The following is an 11,744-nucleotide window of genomic DNA, read 5'->3' as shown; positions in this document are numbered from 1 at the left end:
TTAAAGTATTTTCATGTCACTGAGCTTATTTATGTACCACTATATTTTTCTATACCCTACAAAATAACATTGGAAATATTTTTCTAAAAATAAAATTTCATATGTTGTTTCTTTAATATCAGAAGTATGTCAAATAGCTGTCTTTATCTTTCACCCCAATAATGAAAGGTGAGTTTACAAGTAGATAATAATTGGAAAGTAGAGTAGTTTATATGCATTTGACAAGGAAATTAATCTTTTATTTGTGAACCAGCGATAGCATTGCAAGTTTGGAATGTCGAATTCTTGGTAGTAACAGCAATACTGTTACTTGCCTTCACGTATTTTGCAGCTGGGCACTTATACATTGATTGAGCATTGTGGTTGATTACACTTTTGGAACAATTTGGTGGTAATGAATCTTATGCGAAAGTTTAATATTCAAATGATGCTCTGGTGACTTTCTAGGTCCTAATCTAAGCAAAGAAGTAACAAGATTTAAAAGCATAGCCACAACAACAAAAAAAAATAATAAAAAAAAAAAAATAAAAGCATAGCCAAACTTTGTTAGTGAAATGCTCTCTGGCATACATTTGTCTTTCTCTTCCTAAAATGAATAGCTATGCATCCCAAATCTATTTTGTGGAAAAAAAAAAGTTTTGTATTAATATCATGCATAATTCAATAAGACCACTTCTGACGTTTAAAAAAAAACTTACAGTAGGTGCTAAAGTAAGTTTTTAGGAAATAATATTACCAAATTTAGGAAAAACACAGTCATCACTTATTACAAATTCTGAATGTCCCACATTTTACCTGAGCATAAGATATATACAAACGGACAATCATGTACCTTGCAATTTCTTGATCTGCTATTCTTATTCATATAGACTATAGATTTTTTTCACTCTCTAGAAATACTGAAATAGTAAATATGAAAAAACCCTCTTTTTTTACTCATAGGCCTGTAAAACTCATCTGATTTAATAAAGAAAGAAGAGAGAACAAGAGAAAGGGAGTGGAGAGGAAGAAAGTTTAAAGAGAGCTGTGGAAGGTGAAAGGAAAAAGAAACCATAATGTTAAACTAAAACTTTAACATTCAACTCCAAGTTGGGTCTTGATTTAACCTACTAACGTTGTGATTGAAACTCAAATGCCCATCACAAATATGAATGTCTTTTGTTCCCAACAATTTACAGCATTTTATGGCCTATTTCATTGCATCATAAATGTCATAATGACCAAATGTTCCATGAAATGTCATAAAATGACATGAATTACAGCTCTCATCTAGGTCTACGCCTGGAAAACCGAGTTTCTGGCTCATGCTCAGGTAACGTGCTTTTTGTGTTTGAAATCTCTGTGTACTGTGACACTGAGTTAGTTAATTTTATTTTTTAGTCCAAATGTAGTATGGTTCTCTGTTGAAAAGTAATTCATTTGTCTGGAGAGTATATTCATAACTGAATTAAGTATCTCCCAATTATAATGCTCTTATTTCTTTAAATACCAGCTATTTAAAGATTCTTAAAAATCTCACAGTAACAACGTTCTCTGGCATGATAATGCTTTGCAACTAATGTTTCATTTTTAGTGTTAGGACATGTGCTGCTCTGGGACATATTAAGGTGTATGAGATTTTATCCTACTGTTCAAATTCAGTAATAACTGCCATGTTCTTTGGCCACCTCATTCTCCCATTAATCCTGCGCATGACCAGAATGTAATTTGATAGTTTCTAAACATAAAGAAAAAGGGAAAAGGTCAAAATAATACTATTCACACAATTGTTCTGTCTATACTTGGATTACTAACCCTGTTTTCACAAGTTGGTTTTACTACTTAGCTTTGATGCAGGTGGAAGATTTAGTGTACTAGCTAAAAACAGTTTTTGAAATGTTAATTTTCTCTTTATTTCAGCATTTTCTATCATTTTGTTTCCTTTTTTCTTAATCTAAACAAAGAAATGATGCCACCAATAGACAGGATTTTAATGTACCTATTCATTTATTTAACATGTATTTATTGAGTCCCTTTGGAATCTGGGGGTTGTGACTTGGAAGAAGATATAAACATGAGAATTGCTGTCTCTGCTTTTATAACACTTACCCAAGATCTCAGAAAACAAATATGTAATCCTAAATCCAGTTTTAAGTGTCCAGGTTTAGTAAACTAGTGGGTTTTCTATAGAACACCATTATTCTGGACCCGCAGAGAAGTAACAAAAGAAATATTTAAACCAGCATTTTCAATTCTGCAAGCTATTCCTTTTTACTTCCTAGTGAATTTTCTCTACACTTTACCACTGAATAAATTACAGGCAACCTAATTTAATCCATCCTTCTCAGTAGGAGCGCATCATTGTGAACAACTGATATAACTGTAACAAGGAACACTTAGCTACTCTCAATTTACCGGTCTTACTCAGTACATTCCTCTGATAGAGGACAGTAAGGAATAACAGAATTTCCTGAGCAATGTACATCCTGGGCCTCTGCATTTATCTAATTCTCTCTCTTACTCCTACTTTCCTCAACAAAACATTTGTCTCATATCTTTCAACACCCACTTAATTATTCACGACTTGGTTTACTGCCAATCCCTAGCCTGACATACAATAGCCATCCAATAAATTAATTGACACAGTCCCCAAAATAAGCTATAGAAAGTTAAAAAAAAATGTACAGAAATGTGGTTTGTTCCATTTGGCATGACACTTTTACCTATAAGGACTATTGTGTTTTTTCAAAATAATTATTTACTTCTATGTAGAAAGCAGCTAAAATGCTTTTTAAAAAAATTTGTTAGGGTTAGACAAAAGAGCCACAAAATAATGGGATTTGTCACTTTGGAGGCTTATGTGGTTGGACAATGAATTTTAAGGCAAATATAGGTGCTTAGCTTATTATAATGCCCCAAGAGAAAATCCTAAAGCCCAACTCAGCAACAATAGTCAGAGTTTATATAAGGCAATTTATATATTCCAGGGGGGGAAATTACTATAATGCTTGGGGCACTTTATAATGTGGAAAAATACAGTGAGAAAGATTGTCAGCCTAATGCTTCAATAGTGCTAAGTATATATGTGAATAATTCCCTTGACTTCAATCTTTCTAAAATGGATCTTAATCACCAAATAAAAGACTGGAAGAAAAATGTCTGTTTCGGGGTTTTGTAAAGTTCTGAAACTTTCCATTTGCATTCATTTATCTAAAATCTGCTTGTCATGCCAATACAATTTATATTTTTTTTCTCAATAATTATTTTTAATTTTTAGCATTTCATGGAAAAGTCTTACATTTGGGTAAATTTAGACTTTGAACTCTCTGTGGTTTTATGATTAGTAATTCCAACTATAAGAACTTCTGATTCAGGAAAAAAGAATTTAGAGAAGAAATATTTATGTGTTGAAGGAAAAGTATTGGGTAATAACAGAAGAGATATTTGGCCTGGTACAAACAAGCCAGTGGAAATATTTACAATAGAGAACAATATATTAAAATTTGCACAATCGTGTTTCCTATTTGATTTGTTAGCTTTTGGTATATCTTTTAATCTTTCTGTTTTATGTGGTCTCTTAATGTCATAGTTTTACATTAGCATTTTTTATAATTTTTAAAAAGAAATTCAAATATATTTACAGAATGTTTTACTTCATCAATGGCATTATGCTAGGGATAGTAAAGGATATAAAGATAAAGAAGATAGTCTATTTCATGAGAGAGCTTAAGTGGTCTATAAAGAGGGAGAGCTCAGCACATTTAATAAAGAGATGAAAAATTCAGAGTTGGAATACGGTAGATATTCTGAATGTTAAGTACACTTTTATTTTCAAGTATGCTAAAATTTTCAATTGTTAATAATTGAAGAAAAAAACATTATGGGTTCATCTCCAAACATGAGTAACAAATATATGTGCATTCATTATAGTCCATTATTTCTCAGTTCCTTAGTTTTGAAAGAGCAAAACACAGGTAGAGATTTTCAGGCCTTTTAAAACATATACAAACACCTTTTTGTATATGCAAAATTTGGTTGTCTTCTCTATCTTAACATTTCCTCTTGAAGTCTATCATTTCTTCAAAGACAAAATTAACATTAAAAGTTTATTGTTTGGCTATAGCCTGCGATATTTAAAACTCATGAAAACTGAATGAAAGTCAAATTAGACTTGAATGAGTTGAGAGAATAGCACCCAGATAATAATATTGTTATAAGAAAAATTTTTACATATGCTCTTTTTATCTTAAAGCAGAGGGGCATTTATTGTTTGGGAGAAAATTTACAGTTTGGAAAATTGCTTAAATTAAACTCTTCCTTTCATTTTACTTGCTTGGCCAGATCCAAAGAATTCTCCAACTGCATCACTTTGTTAATTCACTGAATTAACTGAATTCATAGACTATATGCTATGTGGCAAAGTCTACATTAAGTGCTGGATCTTCAGAGGTGAAGAGTCTGGTCTCTAAACTGAAGGAACTTACAGATGAGATGAGACTGGGGGAAACACAAGTAAAAAAGTATGCAAATGTAACATGGGAACTAAATTTTACCAACCCTTCAAGGAAGCTATAGTTTTTTAGTTTTAATTTTTCCAGACCTTCCAACAAATTCTCCAAGTTGAGCAAAAACCCGGATAGCAAACAACAGAAAGAAAGCAAAAAAAGAAAAGAGCATCTTCATATTTAAGCAAAGATGTGAAGCTCAAAGAATTAGGAAGTACAACCTATCACTGTATTAATGAAAAAATACCTTATAAAGGAATCGCATGACTTCAAAAATTAGTTGATATAAGGAAATCTATTAATGTAATTTTTACAAAAACAAGTTAAAGAAGAAATAAAATAGTATCATGATATTGATAGCTATATCAAACTGTGTTACGAAGTTTAGTACCCATTAACTAAAAAAAAAATTGAAAACAAAGAATGGGAGCACCTCTCAGAAAACTATTGCAAATCATATATTTTGGTGATATGTTAAGAGTTTTTTTTTAACTGCAGTCAGGAACAATACATACATATTACTCTCATATTTCCTCTTCAGTGTTGTGCTAGACATTTGCCAAAATGTAAATAAACCTGGTTGATAAATTAACTCTTCCTAAAACTATTATTTAAATCCCTTTAATAATGCTTTATGTATTCTTAGTTCTTAGATCCTTGAATTTATCTTGAGATCCTTTACGGTGAAGATTAGGTTGGATTTTTTACCACTCTCCCCCCAAAAGAATCCTCAAACATAGGAGTTTGTAATACAAAAGGCTTAATATTAATTGCTTGTGATTTGGAATCCATTTTCCTATAGAAACTGTTTCTGGACTAGAAAATAAAACCTATTAATACTAGGGAATGAACTTAATGAGAAAAAGAAACTACATTCTATGTAAGTGAAATAAAGAATACTGAAATAGTGAAATAAAACAATGTTGTGCTACAAATAATAAATATTAAATATATAAATAAAACAAATAATCGAGAAATTTCAATTTTCCTTAGATGCTTGTATTTGAAACAAGTAAGGTGAGTGTCTAGGTAATAAAAATCAACTGCACTTCTCTTGTTTTGTTTTGTTTTTCATGTACAATTTCACTTCAAAAGTGAGTTTTTTTAAATTATCGAAAACATTTTAATTATTTTAAAAGAAGTTTATATTTATCAAGTATGATGCCAGTCTTTCACTGGCTTACAACAGATTTTTCCAAAAATAGTTCCAAGCAAATGACTGAATTTACATAACTGAGGAAAAAGTCAAAGGACAGACAACAGAGAATATACTTGAATGAGGTCATTTCATGTAGTATTGAAGCTAAGACGACCTTCATGGAGAGTATTTGTTCCCCTGCCTTGAGAAGGAGGAAGAACTAGGAGTTAGTTGGTTCTTTTGCCAACCAATAGGTTGTATCAGCAGAGGTCACCTTGGTTATTATTCAAAGCAGGTGTGAATAGTTGAGATAAACATGGAGATTTGCAAATAGTCATTTGAAACTATAAAACATTATCCAGATGGACACTAGCAAAGTTTTGACAACTGTATAACTAAATGGACTAATATTTATAACAATTTTGCTAGAATTAAAATATATGGATTAGCATGCTGCTGCCAAATTTTAGAGGTCTGTTAACCAGCCTCAGTCTAACTTGCCAGACAGCAGTAATTTGTTATTTGGGAGTAAAAGCTAACTTAAATGTAATGTGTTTCATTTCTCCTTTTAATTGAGCTGTATAAGACTAGCCTTATTTAAAAATATGTTTATATAATCTGTTCAACAAACTATTTTTAGAGTACTTAGTGTCGGTATTCAACAAAATGCACATAGTTTTTGCTGTTTTGGACTGATATTAAACAAGCAAACAGAAATAAATCCATAGTTGAAATGTGTGAAAAATGTGATGAAGGAAAAGAATAGGATGCAATAATACACACTAACAGGGAGAACAACTTTTAGGGGAGGTGGCTATGGATGATCTTATACAAATGGCATTTGGCTGCTGTCCGAAAGGTGACTAGGAGCTCTCTATGTGCAGAAAGAGAGGATGTACATTTCAGTGCATTAATAGTAATAATAATAATAGTTCAACAATCATCTTAGATGAAGGAAGAGCTAGTGGAGAAATTCTAGGTTGGCTGGACGGTATTTGAGCAATTGGGGTAGTGACAGGAGTAGAACTTGAAGCCAGGTCATGATGGTTTTACTGTATTCTGAATATAATGAGGAGGAGAAGGCCGTGATACTATTACAGCCACTTTCCCCGCCAGCTTGGTTCTCTCTGCAGCTGACTGGCATTGTCTCCTGGCTGGGGAAGGGGGTGAGGGGGAGCAAGAAGCGGGGGGCGCGGGGAGAGCGTGAGAGGGGCACGTTCTGGGGGAGCCGCCCCTGAGGCCCCGGCGCACACCTACCCAGGCCGGCTGGCCCTCCCTCGCTAGCTAACTGCTCCAATTTTGTTTTACTCACCACCCAACCCTCATCTCCTCAGTCAGTGGCTTTGTTGTTTGAAAGAAATAGAAGAAGGGACGCCTGGGTGGCTCAGTGGTTGGGCACCTTCCTTTGGCTCAGGTCATGGTCCTGGGATCAGGGATCGAGTCCCACGTCGGGCTCCCTGCATGGAGCCTGCTTCTCCCTCTGCCTGTGTCTCTGCATCTCTCTCCGTCTGTGTCTCTCATGAATAAATTAAAAATAAATAAATTAAAGAAAGAAAGCAATAGAAGAAAAGGAGTGATGTGACCAATTACATCTGGTCCTCCTGCATTGTGGCTTGGTAGGCATTTGCAGAGAGGAAAATATGATAAGAAAACTGATTTTTTTTTTGGGGGGGGGTGGGGGAGGAAGGTGGGAAATAAACAAGGTCTTCCATTTTCTACAATTTTTTTTAATAAATTTATTTTTTATTGGTGTTCAATTTACCAACATACAGAATAACACCCAGTGCTCATCCCGTCAAGTGCCCCCCTCAGTGCCCGTCACCCATTCACCCCCAACCCCCGCCCTCCTCCCCTTCCACCACCCCTAGTTCGTTTCCCAGAGTTAGGAGTCTTCATGTTCTGTCTCCTTTTCTGATATTTCCCACACATTTCTTCTCCCTTCCCTTATATTCCCTTTCACTATTATTTATATTCCCCAAATGAATGAGAACATACAATGTTTGTCCTTCTCCGATTGACTTACTTCACTCAGCATAATACCCTCCAGTTCCATCCACGTTGAAGCAAATGGTGGGTATTTGTCGTTTCTAATGGCTGAGGAATATTCCATTGTATACATAAACCACATCTTCTTTATCCATTCATCTTTCGATGGACACCGAGGCTCCTTCCAGTTTGGCTATTGTGGACATTGGATAAAGGGCTAGTTTCCAAGATCTATAAAGAACTTATTAAACTCAACACCAAAGAAACAATCCAATCATGAAATGGGCAAAAGACATGAAGAGAAATCTCACAGAGGAAGACATAGATATGGCCAACACGCACATGAGAAAATGCTCCGCATCACTTGCCATCAGGGAAATACAAATCAAAACCACAATGAGATACCACCTCACACCAGTGAGAATGGGAAAAATTAACAAGGCAGGAAACCACAAATGTTGGAGAGGATGTGGAGAAAGGGGAACCCTCCTGCACTGTTTGTGGGAATGTGAACTGGTGCAGCCACTCTGGAGGGAAGAGTGGTGTGTTTTTAGCCCTCTCTGGAACTTTAAATGAAAACATGAGTTCTGTGCCATGGAAGGAGACAAGGCCAAATCTGAATCTTTGGAGCTGCCCCAGGCAGCACCTCCATAAACCTACCATGAAAAACAGGGCAGGGAGCTTTGTGGCCTCAATAACATCTTCCAGGACAGCAAGGTCTTCATATCAGAAATGCTGCAAGAGATTTTCCCAGGGCTATCTCCAAGCACCATGGTGAACCTCCACAAGAAGAGCATAGTAGGAAATGGGAACTATGAAGTGAACGTCCTTTATGGCAGCACTTCAAACCATAGGCTATGCAGCAGAGTGGTGGAACAAGCCTGGGGATGTCAGTACCGCTGCTCTCACTAACATCATGGGTTTCATCATGAATCTGGCCTCCAGCCTGTGCTGGGGTCGACTGAAGTTGCCTCTCAAAAAGCAGCACTGGCTCTGGTTTGAGAGGCAGGAGGTGCCTACTTCAACCTCAACTCCAAACTGAAGATGCCTGAGTAGACTGGAGGAGAAAGCCAGCTCCGGAAATTTCTAAAACATCACTTGGGAGGAGAGAACTGTGAACTCCTGCTGGTGGTGCTAGACAGGTGGAGGCCCATTAGAGTGGGAGCACTGATTTGTAATGTAGCTCTACCCAGCTGTCCCTCACCTCAGCCCCCCACGCCTCTGTAATATGCTGTAGCCCGTACAGTGGGTCTGCCCCTGCCACTTCCCCAAACATCTCCTAGGGTTTTCCTCTCAGATTTTACAGTGGGGGAAAAAAAGTTATAAGATAGTCTATTTTATTTTATTTTATTATTTTTTTAAGATTTTATTCATTTATTCACAAGAGACACACAGAGAGAGGCAAACATAGACAGAGAGAGAAGCAGTCTCCCTGGGGGGAGCCCGATGCAGGACTGATCCCAGCACCCCAGGACCATGCCCTGAGTGGAAGGCAGGCACTCAACCACTGAGCCACCTAGTAAAATTTTACTCATGCTGTTAAGTCCAAAAAATGTGGGAAGAAATCGCAGGAGCTTACAGATGAAGTGGTCTATATGCCAAGGAACTAGAATTGCAGAATCTGTCATTATATATAACAGAAACAAAACAAAGGAAATTTATGAATACACGCAACAGAAAAAGTTAGTGACTGATCTAGTTTCAGACACATGAATCCAGGGGCTTAAACAATGACTACAGACAAAGCTATGTTTCATCATCTCTAAGCTGTTTTTATGTGTGTGATTGTACCTTTCACACAGACTGATACGTATGGCCAACAGCATCTCTGAGTTTATATTCTACAAGCTAAGTGACCCCAGCAAGAGAGTAATCTTTCCTCAACAAGTCCCATAATAAGTCTCCTTTAAGTGCAGACCAGAAACCCATCCTTGAACCAATCACTGTGGTCTGGGAATAGAATATCCTGCTTGTCTAGGCCTGGCTCACAGCCCAGCCTTCAAATAGGCATGGGGTTAGGCATTTCTGAATCATACTGGCTCAAAGTGGCTGAGGGTACAGAAGTCATTCACTAAGAGAAAACTAAGATGATGTTATTGGACAAAGTAGAAATGTACACTGGGTGGGAGACAGATATGGAAGTGGGGGATTACAGAGGCAATCAGGATACAGACCGGAAGAAATTGAAGGATGAGAGATGGATTCCAGTGGGATTTCTAAACACAAGTCTGAGAATAGGATTAATTATATATTCCTGATCTCCACTCAAGGTCTACTGAATCTGAAACAGAAATTCTAGGGGCGTGTCCTATCAATATTCATTTAAAAATAAGAATAAAGTGATTTTTCACCACTCTAAAGTTTGAGAACCACTGGATTAAAATTGTAGCCATGAGAAGGCTTGAGTCTCTCAGTAATTCACTGTGTAGACTTTCTGTGAGTTGTGAATTTATACTATTTTTATGTTGCTTATTATAAAAAAATAATGAGCACAAAATGGACCTACTACATAATGCTAAATGTTGGTATTATGCACTTCTATTAGTGCATTTGTATGTAGAAAAATAATTGACCAAAATCTATTTAATATCAGAAATATCTCTTGGAGGTATTAATCTCAGAAGATTGTCTCCACATAGTAACTTAGAATAGATGAATTGAGTTTTTGAAAACATGGGTAAAAACTTAAAAACGAATACCCATGAGTGTCTTTGAACATGAATAAATTGCCAAGATTTTGCTTTGACTCTGAATTTCTTACTCTGCTTAGACTGTAGTCAAACATTTAGCTCTCCCTCAGTGTCAAATGTGTTGCAAATCCTAGATATTTTATTGCAAAAACAGCTTATTGATGGTTACTATGAACTCTGTTGAGATTTAGCCACCAGGTGTCAGTAAGACTTGCAAAACAATAGGTTTTTGCAAAGTACAGTGATTCTGTTCATTCAGTCTCTGGGAACAAATTAATATAGTCTTTGGTTATATCTTTTTTTTTTCTTTTCAGGAAAAGAAAGGCAATCCGTTGACAGACCCATGAACACAGCCAGAATCTAAGTCCTTCCCCCTCCCCCCCCCACTACACATCAAAGCCTTGCTTCACCACACTTTCAGAATATGGACTGGGTTTTAAATTTCCAAGAATCGAGTACTTCAGTACTTCAAGATTCACAGTGAGTGAGGAGGTTTAGCCCAACCAGAACGAAAAGGATACATCTGAAGAAGGTGATAAGAAGACAGGGTATCTTGTCAAATAACATGTAAACTCCATGATAGGTCAATTAACAAGGAAATAGTAGAAAAGGTGAGTACTAGTAGACTATGATATTGCCAAAAGCAATAGGCTGGGACAATTGTGAAACTTAAATAAAATGTAGTCTTTTGAAACTATCATCCAAACTTTTGTATTAGCATTCTCATGTATTCTTGTTGTAATTGCTATTATTATTGTCTGTGACATTAGCTTTTCCTCTTCTGTTGTTGCTTGTAAGACTTAAAGATAAATTAATTTGACCCTTGTGACAAGTCCCTGAACACCTGAGTTTATTTCTCCTATTTCATATAAACTTTGCATTAAAATTTGAAATTAAGGGTGTCTGGTTGGTTAAGTGTCTGACTCTTGATTTCGACTCAGATCGTGATGTCATGGTTGTGAGATCAAACCCCACTTCAGGCTCTGCCCCCAGCTCAGAGCCTGTTTAAGATGGTCTTTCTCCCTCTCCTTCTGCCCCTCCCCGCCTTACTCTTTCTTTCTTTCAAAAAATTTTTTTTTGAAATTAAAATTTTCGAAGCATATCGTATCAATGATACCATTACCAAGAAATATTCTATTTCCTATTGTTCTGGCAGAGATGAGATTTTTGTGAAATGTATTAACTCTCATCTTCTTGATAATTACTTGAATAGTCACTGTGTTCTGACAAATCATTTGGTTCAATTCCTGTTCACTCTGAGTTTCCTCAGAGGCAGATATTTCAAGCACTTGGTGTAGCCAGCCTATCTAGTTAAAGTCTGAACAAGGTCATATAGTCTGTTGACTCATATGGCAATTCCTGTGTAGAACACAAAATTCTACATCATCTTTGAATCAAATCCAATAGAGCAAGATCCCAGCTGTCCTAGTGTCTGTTGAAAGCATA

At 36.1% G+C, this 11,744-nt stretch overlaps 1 pseudogene; it reads left to right on the top strand.

Moving 5' to 3' along the window:
* Positions 1-8,188: 8,188 nt before the first annotated feature.
* Positions 8,189-9,802, top strand: LOC144303957 (josephin-1 pseudogene; annotated as a pseudogene).
* The last annotated feature ends 1,942 nt before the right edge of the window (positions 9,803-11,744 follow it).

Source organism: Canis aureus, chromosome 33, assembly GCF_053574225.1.
Source record: "Canis aureus isolate CA01 chromosome 33, VMU_Caureus_v.1.0, whole genome shotgun sequence".
NCBI classification, from domain to species: domain Eukaryota; kingdom Metazoa; phylum Chordata; class Mammalia; order Carnivora; family Canidae; genus Canis; species Canis aureus.
This window is presented reverse-complemented; position numbering and strand designations above follow the sequence as displayed.